Genomic DNA, 21,132 nt, shown 5'->3' on the forward strand with positions numbered 1-21,132 from the left:
GGTTGCGTAAAAGAAAATGGTGGTGCGCATTGCCCTCCTCTATCCTAGTTGGCGTTGGGAAAATCGTTGGGAGCGACAGGGGGTTTTAATCTCGCTGGGACGGGTTGGTTAAATAAACTTTGCCGTGCAGGACAGTAACTTTGTTTCTTTGTCCTGCCACTAAACTGGCCAGTACACTGAGCACACTACACAGACCAATATATCGTGGAGTATCATTCGTGTGTTGTGTTTTTTTGTTGTTGTGTATGTTGTTTTGTGTTTTTCCGCTGCATCCTGCCGGCGGGTTGTCCGCAGGGAAGGGCAACTTGAGCAAATAAATCTCACTGTATCGTGTGTGTGTGTGTCCGCCACTGGGCAACCATTTCGTTCAGGCTCGCAAAAGGACATAAATTCTGGGTCGTTTTGTAGCTAGTTTGGGTTCGTCGGTGGGGGAGAGGAAGATAAATCTTCTCCTTACGCACCGACGGGCTTTGAAGTGGATCACAATCGCTCTGCGGAATTGTTTCTTTTTATCCCTCTATCCCTCTGATTCTCTCCATCTCTCGCTCTGTATCTTTTGGGTGGGTGAAATCTCTTTCCTCAACACAAAAAAAAAAAACTTTATCGATAGTGATATTCCACTGCAATTCCGGCCATACCCGCCCGACGGGGTTCTCTCGTGATCTCGCTCTTATCCCACGCCGACGATCTTCTTGCTCTAAATAATTGAAATGTGTGTAATACTACGGTGCAGTATGGGTCGTGTTAATTGCTTTTTTAGCTCGGGTGCGATTCCTATCTCGATTTAGTTTTATTTATCTAGCTGAAAGTAATTGCTGCTGAATGTTCTAGCGACAAGCGACATTCCTGCACGCTGATGATAATGATAAAGCTTCTTGTCTTGATGCCGCCGGGTCTTTTCAATCAGTTGTTCGGGGGAGTAGCTTTTCCGAGCGATTCATTATGCAAATGCGAGTTTTATCGATCGATCGGTGGCCGATGGGGTCAGGGAAGGAGAATGCAATTTAATGAACATTCTGAACATTCGTTGTTAGGAGTTTATTGGGTAATTCAGTAATTCTTAATTGGTTTTGAGACAACCATCAACTATTTTTTAGATACATACATACAAAGGAGATTTTACAGCCATGAATATCTTTCTTTTTTTCAATAATGATTTGCTTCCATTTCGCCACGGAGTTTCAGAAACTCCTTTTGATTGGTTAGTAATTAATATATTTTAAAATTTTTATCTAGTCTGAAAATATTAATCTTTATTGTTGGTTGTAGATTCGTATTTATTAAGTTTGTTTTTGATTTTTTTACCGTTTTTCATTACTAGTTTAAATGTAACTCGAATTTTCCTGTTTTCTTTACTTCTTGCTGGACATTTCCTTTATTGCATCAATTATCTAAAGCTGTTGCATTTTTGTTTATTTATTTATTACGTTTTTTACTGGTTTTTGTTACCTTTGTGTTCCTTGTTTTCTTTATTTTCATCTTAATTTGTCAGTGTTTATTTGTTTGTACAATTTTCCTTAATATTGTAAGGATTAATATGATTCGCGATCCATTGGGAATCGAATGGCGAATTGATATTGCATTTTAGACATTGAGGTCAAATTGATTCAGCTCAGTAAATTAGCAGTCTTTTTATGCTGTAGCTTTGTGTTGTGTCTTTGGGACTGAATTTATTCCTCATTTAGAGGAAATTCTTCGTATGAGGTTGCAAAAAAAAAAACATCTTCCCACAGCTAACAAAATATCCTACCCAATGTTTTTATTGCGATGAGACAGCAACAAACCTCTGCCAATTATTCATGCGTATGCGTCAGTATGCGTGTGTGCTTCCAGCGGTTTCTATCGAATATTTTCTTAGGGCAACATTCATTAGAATCAGCCCAGCATGTGAAATAGCAACAATCTTCAACCATTCGACTAGCACAAAAACGCAAGCGTGTGTTTGGTGGAATTTCTTCACGAATTCTTCCGCCCGCTTGTAAAAAAGGGAAAACCAGCTTCCACGTGCCCCCCCCCCCCCCCGAAGAGGCTGAAATTTTGCATTTGTTGAACAATTTTGCGCTTAATCGAGTCGAAATAATTACAACCGAAAGGCATTGCGGTTTATCGCAATCCTTCCCGAAATTCGAACGATTTGTGGCAAGTGTGCGGGGCGTGTGTGTGTATGTGCGTTTGATCGCTCGCGTACCGAATTCTAATGTTGTTTCTTTAGCATTTTGCATTTTCGAATGAATTGCTAATATCAACGCAGCAACGCAACACAAAAACGGCACACTTTGGGCGATTTGAGCGATGGGTGATTGCCAATAATATTTACCCCCATTTTGGCGACCGACACCGTTTGGAAGATTGATTTGAATTATGAATGTGCGTGTGTGTGTGTGTGTGGATGTTTTTATTTGGCGGAAGAAAGAAGGGGTTACAAACAACAGCCTCCCGCACACCCGCAAATGGGTAAAAAGCCGCTTCTCTTGTTTGCGCTTTTACGCAACCCGAGGGGGGGAAGCTTGATGATGTGTAAAATTTCCACATGGGAAGCTAGCTGCATGCGTGTAAGGCTCAATTTTCCCACCAAATTTCCCGATAGACTGATAGGTGGTTCAGCCCCCCAAACAGTTATTCTAAAGCGCACGCTGTGTAATGCGCGTATCGTTCTTAGCGGTGCGTAAATGATTTGGTTTATGTTGCCCGACGCTGCCTGCCGCCTGCTGCGATTGTAAATTTGTGCGCTCACCAATGTGTGCCAATGTGAAAAGTGATCCATCAAACAGTGATAGTAGCGGGATTGGGTTAAGGAGAGGGGGATGAGAATTGAACAGTCGATGAATTTTCCTATTCAGGGGAATCCGGTGTGGCCACTGTGTGGCTTCAGGCTGTGATGTTTGTGTTTGTACACGGGCGTCAGTTGTGCGTGAAATGTTTTATGCTATTGGATTTTTGAACCGATGTAAAGGGGTAGGTGGAGGGAAGATTCCTTTTTTGTGTTATTGTTGGTGTGGAAGTGATGGAAGCGATGAAATTGATGTTTGCAACAACTCGTTGCCGTTCGTGTCAATGTAGAGGCCTTATATTTCTAGTACAGCGTTACACATCACTCATCCTTGAGCAGGTTGGAAGACAGGATGAAGCGAAAATAGAAGGAGTAAATACAGATATTATTGACACGTTTGATATTATTTCAATGATACGATCGTCTTCTTGTAGCTTGTGCATGAATATTTGCTTAATTTATTACAAATTTGTTCAGATTCAAATGGATTTGAATTTAATTACATTAATCATATGTCTTTATTTGTACACAATTATAAAAATCCAATATGGTGGAAGGCAACTGTCAATACAGGGTTTTTGAGGATTATATAGACATGTTCAGCAAGTTGTAGATTCGTTCAGGCATATAATAGACTCTTTCAGCGAGATATAGAATTGTTCGGAAGTAGGCTTTGACATGTTCAGCGATTCTGTAGTGTTGTCATTTGTTTTGTTTACACCCTGTGCCGCAGCATTCAATTTTTCATTCTTAAATACCATAAAAATAGCAAATAATCATTCCCCAAGGTGTTTAATACATAAATTAGTTGAAAAAAGCATATTTTTTTTTCGAAAACCGTTTGTTTACCTCCTGATGAGAATGATGCAAGTTGCAGTCCAAGGGGTACGAAAGTGACAGCTCTACAGTAAAACCGAACATGTCAACGCCTACTTCCGAACAATTCTATATCTCGCTGAACGAGTTTATTATATGCCTGAACGAATCTACAACTCGCTGAACATGTCTATATAATCCTCGAAAACCCTGTAAGCTATGGAAAATACTATCTCACTTAAACCATCCAAGGGATCTTAATCAGACATTAAACTGGAGACTTTAAGCTACGATCATTCTATTCTAGTTTTCTAAGTCGGATGTTTGAGGCATATGCAGATATATAAATTATGACTATTTCGACATACACCTTACTCCGAAATATTTTTCGATCGCAAGTATAGTTGTATGTTGAGAGGTTTGTCAAGAGTTTTTCCCTGTTTTTTGTTTGAATTTTCAGACAATTACATAGAAAATCAGTATTCGTTGTTCTATAGGTAGATTGTCGTCTGGAAGTTTGTGATATAGGTAACTGGACGAAAGTTTAAAAGACTTGCTTTAAAATGCGGTACATTTAGGGGACTTAAAACCATTCCAAATTATCGCTTGCGTTGTCTTTTATTTGGCTTACAGACGCTTGAACATCGTTCTAAGGTAAATCAGAGTGCATTTGTTGCTAAAATACTGAAAAACGAATTAGAAGTCTCTGGTTAACTAAAAAAGATCAATATCTACGCGCCCTCGAGACCTCTTCGATCGCGTAACTTGCTTGTTGACGAGAACAAGCGTACCTCTTATGGAAACAACGAACGATTACTAGCTATGACAAGGAAATTAAATGTATTGGGTAGTTACTTGGATTTTAATTAAATATTAAAAACATTTAAAAACAATGTTCTGTTAATTTTAGCGACACCAAGCAGATCAAGCGTGATGTTAGGGGAATAATTTAGGGATTAGGTGTAAGATAGCTTTCAAGTACTCAGTTTGTCTCTGCCTCAAAAGTGCAGGACACATATCTTGGTAAATAAATAAATAAAATATCTTTAAAATTATTGTTTCTTGTTGATTAGTCTTCAGGGGAAATACAGTCGTTAGTGTCTTCAACGGAGGTAGATGAAGCGATTCTTTGTTCAGAATGAACGTTCTTTGTTGTCTGTTCTACTGTCCAGCTTATTCATAACGACACTTTTAGAAAAGTCACAAAAACAACACTACATTATCAAACCCAATCATGAAGCGAATTTATAATTGAATAAAGTAAAGGAGAACCTCCTTCCCCTAAGTACCAGATACCTTCTAATCATTCTAAACACACGCGTCTCATCGTACACTTGCAAGCGACAGTTTACATGACAAAAGTTTAATGAACCGTGCACGCTCAAATATATTCCCTTCTGACAATCAATCCCGCCGCTCTGCCGCTTCAAGAACGCTCACCACTTCAGTAGAAGCGGCACTGTCGTCAGCTATCAAAGAGGATCTTCTCCAGCCAGCCAGCTGTTAAATCGGTTTTGCCAACCGAACCGAGCATGACCGATTATGTATGGTGTCAATAAAGAAGGATGACACATCGCGAACGGTGCCGGGAGGATGACTTTTTATGTTTCCACTTCAACTCCAACTCCAACATAGGTCGGCATTTTGCTCCCGGTGCGACCACACAACCAACCACCAGCAGCAGTAGCAATAGTGAAACTTCTTCCAGTTGATCTCTCCCGGCGTCTCGATCGTTGGGATTTGCCAAGTTTTTTTTTCCTTCTTCCTCCTCGAAATCCAAGTCAAAGTCATTGACACATCATCATAAGCCGCCGGTCGGGCAGCCAAGACTTGGAAAATTGTATTTTTATGACAGTAATGGCGCATCGACTGGTGGTCAATGGAAAATAAATCAAAGCTCAGGGATTGGTGGTGCTGGAGGTATCTGTACGTGTGCAGTTATCCCATGGATTACGCTGAAGATGACGAGGCTGATATGGTTCGTGAGGGTCTGCCCCGGGATGGCAGGCAGGAGGAAGGGACAGGCAAAGCGTTAGTGTATCATAAGGTTTGCTGGGGTTTTTTTGTGTTTGCTTGTGTGGTGTTTTGCCTGGCCGAGGCGACTCTATCCTATCCCGGTGGGAGATAAATCGTTTGTGGCGTAAATTGATGTTGCCCCGGCCGAGCCGTCGGGTGCGTCATCTCACGCCCTCGCGCACAGCACAGCAAAAAAGCAGCGGGGGAAAGACACAAAAAAATGGCACCATTCAGGGCGAAGAAACCATCAAAACGGCAAACAAGGACTCGCTTTTTTATCGTTCCCATCACTAACAGACAAGAAGACAAGCATCGGACTTGGGCTGTCTTCTTGAGACAAACGTCCTCCCCGCCCGGATTCGGGAGCAAGAGAACGGAACTGGAAAAGGGGAAGCAAGCGGAGCGAAAGTTTGTTAGTGTCACTGTCTATTTTTCTTGCCGCACAAAATGATCTTTTGACCCTCCCGTGTGTCCTGCTGGGAGAAGATTGAGAGGAGGACACGGGACACGATGATGATGATGATGCGACCCTCGCGATGAGGTGTTTGTGGTTTTGATGTTTATCTGCACCGGCTCTCGAGACGGCAAGATGAAAATGATAGGAAAATATTGTTCTTTTTTGTGTGTGAGATGTTACTTCTATAGAAAGAGCTTAGTGACAGGAGAAACACACACACACAGACAGTGGAGGAAAATGTGTCTTTTTTTTAGATAGAATAGCATACAAACAGTGCTGTGTCTTTTTGTGTAAACAATCCGTTGAAATAATCCTCTCTATCATTTTATTTTAAAAAAGGAACGAATTCCGTCTTGTCCTCTTGGAGATGCCGGGTATCGATCCCGGTACCTCTCACATGCTAAGCGAGCGCTCTACCATCTGAGCTACACCCCCGTGGTTACTACTATACTGTTCTGTTTGCTTCACATTTTAAAACCAATATCACAGCATACTGCGATCCGCGAACCGCGAGAAACTGCGGTGAAAGTCCGCGACTTCGATCACATAAACGGCCGACGGCATCGCGTGAACGTGATGTCTATTTTTACGCCCAAAACCCGCACCAGTCAAGCCGTGTTGTGTGTGGTGGGGTCAGCTTTAACCGTTGTTCACGAGTGGGGGGACAACACGTCTTACTACGCGCCTTTCGGTTGACATTTTAAGACTTATTTTTGGACCACAAGACCGATGAATGTTGCCGAGTGGAAAAATACGCATACCAAACGGTTGCGCGTGCTTGCCTATCTCGTACAGCATTTGGCGAGGAATTAATTCGTTGCAAGATAAAGCCTTCTTAAACCGGGACAATCCGGCCTAACAAATGGGGTAACAAATTTCGCTTACACTAATCAGTGTACCGAGATGCTATCGTGCGCAGTTTGTTTTTCAACCTTCCAAACATATCCGGTGTTGCAGTGTTGCAATAAATAAGTGCCTCCTTAAACTCCCTACCCGCGGGCTGGTGGCTACTGCTGTAACATTCCACTGAGGCAAGTCCGGCGGCACTATAGCCTTCTCTGGTGGCCGAAGGGACGGTTTTCGTAAGGGATTTGCAAATGAGCATCGAGGAATAATTAAAATTAAAGCAAAGAACGTGAAGCCGAGAAACCAAAAATCGAGATAGTAAAGCGCCCTGGGCAAGAGACACGGTAAAGGGGCGCCGGGAAACCGGTGCTAATGGGAGCTGACATGATGCTAAAGTCATTAGCAGACTTCACAGGTTTTTCAGTATCCATCGTTGGGGATAAAAGAAGGGGGGAGGGGGGGGGGGTAGAAACATCGGGGCAGCTGTTTTAAATAGAGCCATGCAGGAAGTGTTCCTTCGGTTCCTGTTCCTGTTCACATAAAACGTATGTGAGGAATTCGTTACCGATGTTGCAAATGCATACGTATGTCCTTGTTGTATTTGAATGTGGTGCAACAGAGACAGCCGGCTGGATAGTGAGTAAGGTACACTTAATCAAGGAGTGTCAGGCGCAGAAAAAAGCTGTCTAACTTAAAGGGTTTTGCTAGGGAATGTCTTATCAAAGGGGACTGCATTTAAGTTTAGCATTTTTCACTCTTCTTAAGCTGTCTGGCAATTCGTTTTCTATGATCGTAGCCAGTTTTTTAGAAGTATCTTTTCTAGATAAGACAAAAATACTTCCAGCTTTTATATCCACTAAAAATCCACTTCTACATAGCTTTGTCTATGACTACAACCTTTCTCCAAGGAAGCACACGTGTTGCAAGAGCGTGAAAAAAGAACTCTCCTCCCAACCAAGAGTACTAACACAGCTACTGGACACCGTGGCGGCTGGCCTCCGAAGGTGGGCAATTCCCCCGGTACAGCTGGAATTAATTAATGCTTGCTTTCATCCGTGCCGCTGATCTTACGGTGCGGAAAACACCGTACACAGCTTCAGCTGCTGCGTCCCCGGGAGAAGAGTTTCAAGATGAACCAAACGCTAACCGGGACACCGGAACACACCGTATGCTATTTGTGCTAGGAAGAACATGACCACAGGAAAGTAAGGCAACTAAGACAAAAAAAGAAAAAAGGGCACAACATTATGCAACAGCAGCATCATGATCAGTTTCCCTCCCCGGGGAGGGATCCAAAGTCCAAAGACCAACCGGGGGCGAGCAGATGGGTTTTATGGTAATGAAATAGGTAGTAGGTAAAATGTGCGCATCATTAGCAGGTCTTGATAGTGGATGTGGATGAGTGTTTAAGCGGGGTTAATTTTTTTTTTGCGGACGGGAAATAGCTGTGTATGTAGGGGGAAATTAAATTAGGAGCATTTGTATCTAATAAAGCAAAGGTGTATGAGTGTGAAGAAGCGGAACAAAAGTGTATTTCAGTGAATAAATCACCGAAATAGAGCGATAAAACAAGGAAGCTTGAAATAATCAATAATTAATAGCATTTGTAGACTTTTACTTTAAATTATTTACCATTCTTTTGGAAGAGCACTGTTGTATTCTTCTGTTGTATATATTCTTGAGATTGATTAATCTTACATCACTTTATATTTTCTCATGATTTCTGGAGCTTTGGTTAGTACTTAGAATCAAAGTAAGAAACACTTATTTTCACTAGCGTTTCTATGCCAAATTGCTGTAAAAAGTAATAGGCAAACATATTGCTACTTAATTTCATTATTTTCAGCAACAAACTTTCTCAAAGATGTTAACTTTGAACAAACATCATGTGTTTGTTACCATGGGTCCCTTCATGATTCTAGTCAGTTTTTTTTTGTATGGAGTTGGAGGCTGAAATCATGTAAACACTCCTTACAAAATCACACAAAAAACTAGCCTGCAATTTTTAGTCTAGATTATTCTAGCCTCAAAGTTAGAATTAGATTCGAGTATCTGCTCAAAAAATGGCAAAACAAGGTGACGTTTACATTTATCCCAAGGTTCATTGAACAGATCTGGTGATCGAATCCAGATTCAAAGTGTATGTAGTCCAGGTAGTCTCATGGCATGTTTTTTATAACCAAATTTGAATATCACTTTTTGACAAGATGGGTGAACATTTTTGTTCAAAAAGCTTTCTGGAGGCTTGACGAATACACAAAACACTCTTAAAATCTTCATTCAGAAACAGAAGCGATAAAAATCAGCTTTCTAAATTCATACACCTTGGGATAAGCCCACTTAGATCTCTCTTTTGGTACAACCAAACGTTGCCGGTCAAGGCCTGCCTGTACCCAACTAAGTGAAGTGGGCTTGGCTTTCAGTGACTTTTTGTAACCATAGCAGGATAGTCATGTCCTACGTATGGGGGCACGGTCCATTCGGGGCTTGAACCTAGAACGGGCATGTTGTTACCCACTTAGACAGCTGCTCGAAAACTGCTATACAATGCAAACAGCTGACAGGCTGAAATTTCAACCTACGAACTTAAAACGGAAAGGACCCCAATATTAGAATTAAAATTAAACTACGCAATATGAAAAGAATCGATTTAATAAAAATGATGCTAAATTAGAGTTAAATATTGGAGATAGATAAAACCAATAATTCCGTGAATGTGGAAGGCTTTACATCTTCCAGATTTTAATTGAACTTTGCTCTGGATATTCTTTCCAGAAAAAGAACTGTTATTCATTACACGATTAAATTGAAGTAAAGTTTGGTTAATGGATAGTTAAAAAAATGGTTGAATATTTCTAGCTGACCATGAGTTTCTTTAGAGGTACTTCTCTTTAGGTCTTTAGGATTTTAGAGGAACTTCTGGTAGCGAGAAGCTTGAAAAGGGCACATCAGATTTGACCACATCATGACAACCCATAAGGATGAAATAAAAAACTTCCTAAACGTGGCAAATTGGATATAATTTTATAACACAGCTAAAGAAGGAGTTTAATTTCTGTGATTCTTGTATTATGTGTGTTCCAAAATTCGTTTTAAATAAATACATTGTATTAAAACTGCGAAAAATGTCATAAATTCAATACCTTCGAATACTCAAGGTCCAAGTGTTTCAGCTCAATTAGAAGACCACAAGTGTAATGATTTTGTATCTGATGGTAGATAAATGAACTTATCACTGTAAAAATAGAGCTGAAATTCATACTAAAAGGCTTTAGTAGTGGTGCTTTAATTTGTTCAACGCGTAACGATCATTTTGTGAGATGACATAAACAACTTTGAATTAGAAATATTGAAATATGAGATTTGCATAGTAGACAATTTATTCGCTTTAGTACAATTGAATGCCTACAGTCTATTGCAATATTAAGAAAAAACAAAAGTATATATTATGGTAGATTAATTCTACACCCATACCACTTTGTAGATGTTCGTAGATGTTCACATAAACCAATAAAACCAACCGTTCTTCCCAACGACTTGTCCGCAAAGGTGTATGCCGCCTTGTCTACTAAAGAACATCATCATCAAACGCCGTTTGCCGTTACTTGTCCCGGCCTTTTTTCAAACGAGCTACGACGGGAAGCCGCGAAAGCTTGCAGCTTCTTTTGATCTCTTCCCGTGCATCAAGCCCTTTGCGCCGTGCTCGCGTGCATGCGTGTGTGGCTGGCGTACACACACGCAACCAAGAAGCGGCTGGTGTTGTGTCATCTTAGCGTGTCCGTCGCCGCCGCCGCCGCCGCCGTCGTCAGCTCAATAATATGTAAATCGACGCAAGCGGAAAAGAATATTTGCTCCCGTGTGCGCAATAACCGTGCGTGTGTGTGTGAGTGTGGTGAACCAAACAATGATTTAGATTGCAAATGTCCAACCATGCCATGGTGCTGGGTGCGCTGGCTTGATCGCTCAAGCAAACCGACACCCCTTCAGGTGAGTGTGTGCGAGCAATTTGCTGTCGGTGCAAAAGCAATAATAACAAGGAGCAAGGAAAAAAGAGACCACCCTCGACGGAGGGCCACAGAAAAAAAACCTTGGTCGATCAACGTGTTGGCGGGGGGTGGGGGGCGTGTTGGATAAGAAAGCATCTCTTTCTCTGATACGGTTATCGTGGGCCGCGCACATGTCGCGTATGTCAAGTGTTGCCGGCAAGCTTCAAACGCAACACCGTGGATAGGGCTGGGTCGGTGCGCGAGGGCGCGAGCTCATCAGAAGTTTCATTATGCTGCGCACCAACGCCGATCGGGTGGAATAATGATGTATTGAAATTGGTGCCGGTTTACGGGGCGGCTGGAGGTGCTTTTGGCACAGTTTATTTTTCGCAAACTGCACCTCGAGCTGAGTAAATAAACTTTCAAATTCAGGCTTCAGCTCCGGTCTCACGGGTTTGCGCGGAAATTTTGCATGTTTTTTTAGCATCTGCCTGCTTCTTCGGTGACGTTCTAACGGTGGAATAATGTTGCGGGCTGGGAAACTCGATTGTTGCGGGAGAATGCGATGGAAAGTCAGTCTTTTCCACCTTGTAAAGGTGAGCTTGTACGTGCACGTGCGAGCATCTCGTCAGCTCGTGGCGCTTTCCCGCTGGCAGAAACAAATTTCTGTCTACAGCGATCCTAATCTGCATTTATATTTAAAAAAACGAATTGAAAACCAACACTAAACCACCACTTCAAGACGCCGGCAATTCGGTTCGAATCTTGTTATTTATTGGAGAGGCAGAAGCAGCAGCAGCAGCAGCAAAAAAAGTACACCCGCTCGATCGAAAAATCGAACCTGATGTCGATGATAGGACGCTATCGCTATCAATTCCGAAATTCGTTCGTTATCTTCAGTATCCTTGCGGTCTCTCTCGCTTTCTCTCTTACAACCTCCAACCGATTTTTTTGCGCTTCTTTTCGTTTCATCTGAAGCGTAGATTGGCAGCGGCCAGAATCCAATTTATCTATCGTTGCCATTTTCTAGGATAATAAAACAGACACACACACAGCAGAGTGTGCCCTTTGCTAGAGGATGAGGTGCGACGGAGGTTTAATGGTAGCAAGATGGGGAAGAAAAAAAAACCATACATACTTATACACACGATCGTGCTGGGTGTGTGGGATCGGGGCACGAATGGTAACCGCAATCCATCTATTAAGGGAGATTGATTGGATTCTGTGAAGCATACATTTCCTATGAATTTATTTCATTAATAATATTGCTGCCTAATGGGAGAGGCGTAGAGGCCGGGATGGCTGGGGCGGATCGGGCCGGTTGTTCGAAATGCAGAATAGGATAAAGAAAAGCGATCGCTTCGTTGGGAGAGGGGAAATTGCTTTAGCGGGAGGTGGGTAAAATAAAAGGAAAGTAATTTAAATTACTATTATCTCAGCTGTAATCGCTTAAATGCACTGTTAACTAATAAAACTTGTGTTTTCTTAAATGTGAATTGAAGACATCTGTTTGCCTTTCGAATTTTACGGGTAATATTCGTCTTTAGATAGATATTATTGAACAATGTTGTAGATGTAGATGAACATGGTAATGTCAGAATATTTTTACAATGCATATGCATATTCAGCTAGAATACAGTCGTTGCGAGCTAATTTTGGCTCTAAGGCATCAATTTTTGACAGTGCGTATAAATTTTTGACTCTAAAGCATCTGTTTTTGTCTGTAAGTCATCATTATTTTACTCTTGTAGGAATCATTATAATTTTACAAGGTATTTCATCACATTTTCAACAATTGTAAATATGTGATTTACATAAAAATTCAAAAAAATTGTATATTTTCATTGTTTTATGAGAAAAATAATGAAATTTAATAAATTCTAGAGCTGTTGCATACACCTACAAATACATACCAATTTTTTTCAATGAAATTATTCTCTTCTTAAGTTAATTTCAATAATTTCAGAACACACAGTTTAATTAATTACGTAATTTTTTTTTGTAAAAAAGCGATTGAATAACAGTCAAAAATTGATGCCTCAGAGACAAAAATTGATGCGCACTGTGAAAAATGGATGCCTTCGAGACAAAAATAGGTTAGTTAGTGTCAAAATTTAGTGGCAACGACTGTAAACAATGTTTATTTCAACATTTCATCAACATTTAAATGCCCTTGCGCAAAAGATCTTCCAAAAATTTGACTTTGCGCTTCACCAACCGCGTGCAATTAACGAAACAGCTTTGCGCTATGGCTTCGTTGCTTAGCGCCGTAGCAAGTTTTTCGAATTTCCAAACAAAATCCACGCCCACTTCGATTGGAAATTAAACAAGCACAAACACTTGGCAGCATCGAACAGCAGCTTCAAAGCTTCAATTCGAGGGATGATACTTTCGATCGGTAAATACTTAATAACAAGTTCACAGAAGTAAAATAAATCTACTAAATGAAGCGAAACGGTAGCGCGCTGTGTTGCCTTTCCCTCCACTTCAACTCAACGTTAATGGGAGATTTCTTTTTGTTTTTTCATTTTTACTTTCAGTGGAAAAGCGGAAAAAGTGGGAAACCATTTTGTCCACTAGCACCATCAGATGGAACATGGAATCAAGATGGAGAAATCATAATGGTTTCGGGGCGATGACGATCCTCCAACTCGAGTCCTGCTCCAGGTCTCTAATGAGACACTCGAGCGGCCCTCGAGAAGTGTGCACTGCGCTCCAGCGGACGATGCTGCGCGCGATAATAATGACACTGGTGATGAAACGAATAATTGCTGCACTAATCCATGTGTAGGCGGCGTGTGTGTGTGTGTGTGTGTGTGTGTGTGGGTAGAAACAAAATAATGAGCTAGCCGGGGCATCGGGCATTAGGATTGGATGGCCGTTGATGGCGCCAGCAGAGTGCACTTCTGGGCACGGAAGCAGCGAACCGAAGCGACCGACGCGTTTGGATGGATAATGAGTGAAATTAATCACCCCTCCAGGGGTCGAGTGCCGGTTGACAATGACGACGCGATGAGATGGGCACTCGATAGAACCGCCCCTTCGGTTCGGTTGGGAAGTGCTTGAGAGCGGGCGAGTTTGTGTGGTTTGTTTGAAAAAAAAAAGAGTCGCTTTTTCTACTAATATACACATCAAACAGAGTTTGAAGGAGTCGATTAGAATATTTGGAATATATTTTTTTGTATTGTGAGCATATTCCAAACGCATCCTTCCGTGTAAAATTCCCCTCGCGGTGGTGCTGTGGAACGTTTGCATGCCAAACCCATCAAGTGGAAATTTCATCGTCCAATCGAAGCAAGCCCAACAGGATGCCAGATTTTATCCCCATGGTGAAGGCATTCAAATTGTGTCCCCAAGCGTGGAAAGCTGGTTCTGGCTGCCGTTACAAAAGGGGTTTTTATTCCCCGTACGCTCTTCGGTATCGCTCTTCTGCGATGGCGTTTTGCGCGCTGTCTCCGGTGCTAGACATGCTCGTTGGCACCTTTGGCACCGTTTATTCTTTTGACGAGACATATTCAGTGTTTTAAATTGGCGGAAAATTGATAATAATCTGTTCCAGGGACGGACGGCTTCTTTCGGCATGCTCTGCTGGGAATGTGTTTTCCTTTATCTACTCGAACGGGGGAAAAGGATTTTAGCACTCAAGATAATATTTATGCAGGAAGGGGTGGAAAGGACAAAATGGTAAAAAAATGTGCAGAATATTTTAAGAATATTGAGGAATATGGAAAAATAAGTTTCAGTGGTATTAGTCAATTAGTCAACATAGTTCAAAAGTGTAAATTAGAAAAATGAAATACAAAAAAAAATGAAAATATGACGAAACTTATCATCAGTCAAGAAAAGTGATAACTTACATTCGATAATAAATGATGCTAAGCGAATGTTTTTCAATAGTGTAAAACAAACTGGAAATATTAATTAAACCTGTCAATAAAAAAAACATTAAAACGATAGTAAAAAAAAGAAAACGGTGCAGTTTTTCGCAAATTATGTTTGCAATATATAAAAGATATAAAAATAAAAATGCAGAGAAGAAAAAGAAATAAAAATGAAGGAATGAAATTGAAATAATAAAGAATTAATTGAAAGAGTGCAAAAAGTAGAAGTTAGAAGTACAAAATACATAAAATAATTACTTTCATACTTTTTTCCTTTATACATAAATATACTTTTCACATTAGATAACAAATGACAAAACGAAACGAAAAACAATGTGTAGGAAAAGAAAAAAAAGCTCAAATTATAACAAAAATATGAAAGAAAAAAGGAGTAAATAATAGCAAATGCTAAACAAAACGAAAGCGCTTACAAGAGAAAATATTGCGATTAAATGTAGAAAAACGGAACAGTTTAAACAAATAAAATGATACTGATAAAATGAAAAAATGATAAAATGATAAAATGATAAATGTTAGTTAAAATAGAATTAAACTGACATTACGAATACATATAATGACTAAATATATTTAAATAAAATAGAACAAATCATCTCATAAAAAATGGAAACATATTACTATTACAACAAAACATTACTATTAACAAAATCGAACGTACATAATGCTATGTATGCTTTACCCCAGTAATATTAGGTGGATTTGCTGTTATTATGGAAATTATGGTAAAACGCTAAATGCTTCATTCTGCTGTAATTGTAAGGGCTAAGGTGGCAGAAAACCACAAATATGAAAATTTAAATACGCACAAATGCGTTTTGCAGGATGAGCCGTAGTAAAAGTTCCGCATCTCTATGTTTTGTCCAAACCAAACAGGAGACGTTTTTCCGACGCAACTTTACACAGCCCACGAAGCTGACTTTTCCGCGCGATGGTGGTCGTTCACGGGAGAACGATTGCGAATGGAAATCCGCTTGTTCGGTGAGCGTTTTTGAACCGCTTTGTCAGCGATTTGTACGCTTGATTGAAAGGTTTTGTGGTCCGACTGGGCGACCGACCGGTATGAGAGCTTATACCCTTTTTGTTATTTTTTGTATGTCGCTGCTGCTGTTATATTGCTCAGCGGTTACTTTCCCGGCGCGTAGATAAAGCAAGGCTCGAACGGATACTCCTTCTTTTTCCGCTACAGCTGGACCAACAAATCCCGGGCAGGGATGGCTGCTTCCTGGATGGTTGACTTTCGGTTGTTTGCACGATTTTTCATTTTCCCTTAAAGTGTCTTGGCTTTCGTTATTTCAATTAAATATGCTAATAATGCATTGATTTTGCCCGTTGGGACTGTAGAAAGCGAAGGACACACACCCTTTCCAACAAAAAACCCCAGCTCTTTAAATATTGTCCCTTATTGTGTTGGTAGAAACGATCTGCCAAACTTTCCGCCGAACCGCTGTTTTTTTTGTGTGTGTCTTCTGTCTAAAGGGAGATTGTCGGTCCTTTCGTCGTTTAGGTCGCTTGCTTTGCCGTGCGAAGGCGGAGTGGACCAACATCCGATGTTTGGTTGGGGGGTGGGATGGGGGTGACCCAAAACCGCGAGCACGGTTTGAAACAAATTTATTGCTTTTTTGTCCGTCTTCGGTCCTGTCGGGCGGCCGTTGTCGTCGCCATTTAAAAAATCAAGCTCAAACAGCAGGTGACGGGCCATGGACCTTCCGCCTTCTGACTTTCGGGGATTTTTTTCCAGCAGAGAGGGACGGTAAGAGGATCGTGGTGACAGAATTGCGCCAGTCGTGCGTTAAGAAATTATGCAAATGTTGCATTTGTGGGAGATTGTTTTTTTGTGTGCTTGTTCTTTGTCTTTTTTTTTAAAGGCGATACTGTTGCTTCTCGTGTCTGTTGAGCACGAGTTTTTTTTTTTTGTGGCGCTCTATTATTTCCGACGCACTTTAGGCCATGTGTTCCGTTCGGTGTATCTTTTATCTTTAAAGGATCTGATTGTTTCCAATCACCTCCTCGTTTTAGGGACAAAATGGATGACAAAATGGTTTGTTTAACGTTTATTGATCGGATATTGCGCATCGATGAGCGTCGTGAATAAGTACCTTAAAGAGCATTTTAAGGAGTAACAGTTGAATTATTATTATATTATACGTTTTTTTATATTATTTTATGCTTTTTTTTCAATTGAAATCGATTACCTTTAGCTATGAAAATGTAATGCTTTTCACAACGCCGTGTTTTACGAGTATTATTCTCACCAACGCTCTCAAATGCATCTTACGCTCTAGATTGCGCTCTCCTTTTTTCTATTCGTTGCTAGGATGAACTTTACCTTCTATATTTCTTGGATTTGGTATAATGTACTTGAAATGATCCTAGTAGACCATGCTCGGGAAACCATAACCATCCGTTCCCCAAAATATCAACCGTAGTTAGATTAGAAATACAAAAAAAAAAAGAATAAACAAATTAAAATACGTTTTTGTTGCTCTAACACAAAAAATGGCTCAAAAACGTGTTTTATTATTTATTATTTTTTTGTATTTTACAAGTAATCTAAAAGACATACAATCAGTTCAAAAAGTATTCGTCTAGGGTAACTGTACCAGTATTCGGCAGTGTACCTGTTTCCGAATGACCTTGAAACATTTTATTTTTTTTTTAGTGGTACTTTTTAAGTAAAATTTCTCAGAACTGAGACACAAAGTACTTAAAAATTGCAAGAATATGTTTTAAAATCTCTTTTCCCTTAAATTTGAATCATCTTTTTAGCTCACCTTACCTCACTGAGCCCTAGTTTCATGACATCATGGTGCTACCACCGTTACACGAGATTTTGATGGTGCATCTTAGTCTGCGTGTGGTATTATTCATACAAAACATTTTTGTAACAACTCACTCATTCAAGCCACGACATCACCAGCTACAATTAAATGAAGTATGACCCATCAACGAAATGTGATCCATATCTTATTCTGATCTTATTGGCCATCATAAAATGCACTGATTCCTTATATTTGATTTTTGGGACATTAAACTGCTTCTTTTGTTAGATTAACCGTCAAGGATGGTTGCTTACATGACTGTTTGACACACAATTAGTGTAAATAAATGGCCAAACGCTGATCGAATGAACGAATGAGGCCTCCCGCATTCCTTGTAACCTTCAAAAATGGGTAGGATAGGTTATGCATAGGATTAAGATACGATTTTCGGCATCATGCTCCATTCATTTAACTCCACCGCCTTTAATGCCTCTCAGACGGCTTGAAGTGCAATTGAGACTACAGAAATGCATTGATTTAGAAGGAAATCACTAACAGGTTGATAATAATAAATTTAATTCACCTCTACGTAGTGTTTGTCCAGCGTAAATGATAAAAAAGCTAGATGAACGAATACTTTTTGCGCGCCCATCAAATAACATTTTTTAGTTTTTTAAATGTATTTTGGTCGCTATTGCACTATTTAAATGCTTATCTTTTAGCAATACGTGTGTACTAATAGTCCCTTTATCAAACGTCATCATTGCTTTTACCGGCCCATGCCTATTTCGGCCATAATTCGCCTATTTCTGTAAAATATTCAGCTAGACGAATATTTTTTTAATTGACAATACATTTTAAATACTCTAACACCAAAAAAAGTGTTCAATTTATTTTATTTTTTTTTGTAATTTACAAGTAATCTAAAAGGCATAAAGTATTTTTAGTTCAAATTGAAACACACAAAACCCTTGTGATTCCTCCTTGTGGTATCAATACAAGCACCATTTAGCACGCTCATTTGCCTCCTACCCGATGCCGGACAACCTTGTCATGCAAACTAGGCAAACCCACGAAAAGGGGTAGCCCGAAACCCCCCCAGCCCTACACCAGCCCTGCTGCAGCGACCGTCACCCAATTAGCAGTCCATTATCGAATGACAAGTGACTCCGATTTGTTCGAAAAACCCTTCCCTTTCCGCCGGAGAAAACCACAAACACACACAACACATACGACCCGTCACAGCTGCCAGCAGACGAATCTCGCTCGTTCGTTCGTTCGTTCGTGCGGTGTTTTCCCCCTTTTTCCAACGACAGTCACACAAAATCGTTCAGTGTTTTCATTAGGAATTCAAAGTTTTGCCTCGCCGACGGCCAAGCAAAGCGGGAAAAGTCAAACACGCGCCACACTCACACAGCTGGGACACACGACGGCCTACGGCGGCCAACCTGGGTAGTAACCCCTTTTGTGCTTGGGAACATCGTATGAAGTCGAAACCGAAACGTAACGAATCGGTGACAACATCGGCCACAACAAATTAGAACTTTTACTTGCGGTGGGATGTGGGATGAGCGGGCTGAGCGCACATTTGGTTATCACAAGGTGCTGGACTACCCTGTGGCAGACAGTTTCGTCAACGGTTTTTGCCTGTTTGACAGATCGCAGTACCTAAACCTGGGCCTAACAGGCACCGGCTGCACTGGACAGTCCCGAAGTCGAGCAAACGGTGAAAATTGTGTAATAGCAGACGAGAAACTAAATCAAATGGACTGACGTGGATTGTGATGAAATTTATTTAACATTTCAGCTTTTCTCAGGAAATGTGTGACAGTTGGTAGAGTCACGGCGCCGACACTTTCTCCGCAATGTGATCATGGCATCCGCCTGGAATCAGCGGAGGAGTGAGTGGCGAAAAAAGGTAATCAAATTAAATGCAGTTAAAAAGAGGGACTTTTATTGAAACATTTCAATTTGACTAATTTCATGTGCCGCTCATAGTGCCGCTATCAACAAGGAGCAGCAGTAGCAGCAGTTGCCATAACAATACCCCAGAGATGATGATGATGTAGTACCGTCGTAGTTGGCCGCGCTGAGCGCTGAATGTGTTTTTAAACTGTTACGGTAAGTTGCTAAAAGCGGTCAAATTGAGAAGGGAAGAGAGAGAGAGAAGGGAAGGGATAAAAAGTGAAAAGGGAGAAATGAAAACAGGAAACATGTATTTTAAAAGGAAATACATATCCTCCGGAATGGTTAACAGATATAAAAAAGGAGAAAACCCTCCCATCGGGAATGCCTGTAGGGACGACTGGATAAGGGATAAGCGAGTGAGAGATCCCTTTTTTCCTCTTTTTTTGCTTATGCAAGTGTGTGTGTGTGTGTGTGTGTGCTTTGTAGTGCGGGAAGCATAAACAGATAAATGAACATAATAAACAAGGGGAATGATGGGTTTTGATACACACTCATAACCGATGACCCTTTGTGGATTGGGGTCGGCTCCGTTTTTTCCTCTCCACGAACGATCCATAACGAACCGAAAAAAAAATAGAATCGAATAGACCACCCTCCCCACCCCGCTGGGTGATAAGAGTGATCGCCAATAATGGTGTTTGTATTTTACCTTTTCCTGTGTTATTGGAAGAGTGACTTCTTGCTTAAGATGTTTCCGCGCGGAAGTCCCGGTGCCATCCCGCTGCGACCATTGTCGGGTGGGTCGTTCGGTCCCGGCGGGAAGCCTTTTCCGAATGAAGCGATGTGCCGCGTGCCGACTTCTAATGCCATAATTGAGGGCGGTCTTGGAGGTGTTTTTCCCTACTGTAGTTTAAAATTTCTATCACAAACGAACTCAAAGTGTATCTGTATTACTTCCTAAATAGTTCTTTGCAGCCAATATTAAACGCCATCGATCCATCGATGAGGATTAAACCCTCATTGGGAAGGGGGTTTATCCCGCCTGACCCCTGACCACACGCACCCGATGATAAGCGTAGTTACCCCTTTTTTGCAGGATGATTTTAAATTAAATCCCCCTTTCACTGAAGGGAATGTAACGCGCTACGCTTTTCCCTCTGGAGAATGGGAAGTTCGACGTCTAATTCGCTCCATCGATCAAGCTAATGTCAATAAACTGATGCAATAAAAAAGGCGGGGGTTTTCCCTACACACTACACGCTGTAGGTGGTAGTAGTAGTTCGCTCACTCTAAAATGACCGTCGGGTCTCACAAAATAAACCCTAAAATCCCTTTTGCAGTGAGCAATGCAATAAAAAGTGATGAAAAATACTCCTCCACCAGGAACGGGCCAGGAACCAGGACGACTCCAGTCAATCTCTGTGTGCGCCTGTGTCTGTGTGTGTGTGTGTGGCAGCGAGTGGCTAAGCAAATGTTTATCCAGCTCGTGAAAGATTACAATTTTCACACGATTAAATCGCGAAACGGCGGCTGATGTCCTGTGCGCCTTGTGCCCAATGCTCGCTGCGTTCTGCGTTTTTGCGCATTTTCAACCTTTTTGCGGGGCGGGGAGAACAACGCTAAACGCCTGAAACAACCCCCGTGCAGTTTTTCCGCGTGCAGGCTCGCGTAAAGC

The 21,132-nt window shown here is 41.0% G+C and overlaps 1 non-coding gene across 1 annotated transcript; it reads right to left on the reverse strand.

The window, feature by feature from the left end:
* Positions 1 to 6,421: 6,421 nt before the first annotated feature.
* Trnaa-agc (transfer RNA alanine (anticodon AGC)) lies at positions 6,422 to 6,494 on the reverse strand. Its single transcript has one exon. It is a non-coding gene; the product is annotated as a tRNA-Ala (tRNA).
* Positions 6,495 to 21,132: the final 14,638 nt, after the last annotated feature.

This window comes from Anopheles gambiae, chromosome 2 (genome assembly GCF_943734735.2).
Source record: "Anopheles gambiae chromosome 2, idAnoGambNW_F1_1, whole genome shotgun sequence".
Taxonomy (NCBI): Eukaryota; Metazoa; Arthropoda; class Insecta; order Diptera; family Culicidae; genus Anopheles; species Anopheles gambiae.